The sequence below is a fragment of the Martes martes genome, assembly GCF_963455335.1.
Source record: "Martes martes genome assembly, chromosome: 8".
In the NCBI taxonomy this organism is placed as follows: domain Eukaryota; kingdom Metazoa; phylum Chordata; class Mammalia; order Carnivora; family Mustelidae; genus Martes; species Martes martes.
This window is the reverse complement of record NC_137895.1, coordinates 22,804,837-22,806,110: the sequence shown is the minus strand read 5'-3', so window position 1 is coordinate 22,806,110 and position 1,274 is coordinate 22,804,837. Positions and strand designations below refer to the sequence as shown.

The following is a 1,274-nucleotide window of genomic DNA, read 5'->3' as shown; positions in this document are numbered from 1 at the left end:
CGGAGTTGGGTTGAGGGCGTATCAAAAGAGGACAGCAAGGGAGAGCCTCACCCACATTAGGAAATGTTGCAGCATTGGAGGTCTCCAACAGAGAGTCCCCAAAGAACCCACAAAAGCCTCCTATTTGAAAAATGATCAGTGTTTGGATGTTTGCTATGCAGAGGGTTTTCACAGACTAGCACCAAGTACGTTTTAAGAAATACCCCTCTTCCTCCTGCTTAACCCTGGAGCATCTAACAAATAGGGGAAAGAGGTGGAAAGAGTAAGAAAGAAAAAATGGACCTCAGCTCCCCACTTGCCCATTTCAAGTATCTTGGAGAAGAGGGACAAGAAGGTTTCAATCAGATATGGATAACTGCTCTTTCCTCTGGACTGAAGACATGCCATCCAGACTGAGGAAGACCTGGAAACTTCGGGGGCCACAGCCACAACAGCAAGCACCAGAAGCAGCCAGGAGGCCAGGGTCATGTTGGTGGCCTGCATCACCACAGGATCAACTTTGACAAAAATCACCCAGGTTACTTTGGAAAGGTCAGTATGAGGCATTACCACTCAGAGGAACCAGAGCTTCTGCCCAACTGTCACCCTTGGTAAACTGTGGGCCTTGGTCAGTGAGCAGACACGGGTAATTGATGCCTTAAAACAAAACAAAACACCAAGACTGGAGCTGCTCCTATCTTCGATGTAATGTGATGGGGCTACTATAAAGTTTTGGGGAAGGGAAACTCCCAGTCACCATGGAGGCCAAATTCTTTAGTAGAAGAGCTATGGAGAAGATTAAGGGAATGAAGTGGTGGGGGGCTGTATCCTGGTAGCTTGAAAGTACATGGAGTGAGGTTCATTAAATGCTAACAAGTGCTCTGATTTAAAAAAAAAAAAAAAATCAGACACGAAATTAAAGTCTTGAATTAGATTGGGCTGGGATTGTTAATACCTCAAAATGTTCTAATCTCCAGGGTCCAGAGAAGCAGAAGCCTTAGACACTATCCAGAAGCTTGGAACGGAGTTTAGCTACAGGTTTTATTGGAAGGCAGTGGTGAGAAAGAACCAACTGGCTTCCTCCTTGCACGGTACAACCAGTACATTCAGAAAACCATTAGAGTTTCTGAAACTAAGCACTGGCACATAAAGGTGCTCTTTTTATTGTAAACAAAGATAAGCAAAATGGAGTAGAAGAGAAGAATTAGGTTGAGAATACAAGCTAGGAATCTGTTGCCAAATTTCTGGGGTGACCACTTTTTGAACAGAAGGTGGGACCTGTGATCTGACAAGTA

At 44.6% G+C, this 1,274-nt stretch overlaps 1 pseudogene across 1 annotated transcript; it reads left to right on the top strand.

Annotated features, from left to right (window-relative positions):
• The first annotated feature begins 380 nt into the window (after positions 1 to 380).
• LOC308348079 (large ribosomal subunit protein uL15-like) lies at positions 381 to 820 on the top strand (annotated as a pseudogene). The gene has a single exon. The product of its transcript is annotated as a large ribosomal subunit protein uL15-like (transcript).
• The last annotated feature ends 454 nt before the right edge of the window (positions 821 to 1,274 follow it).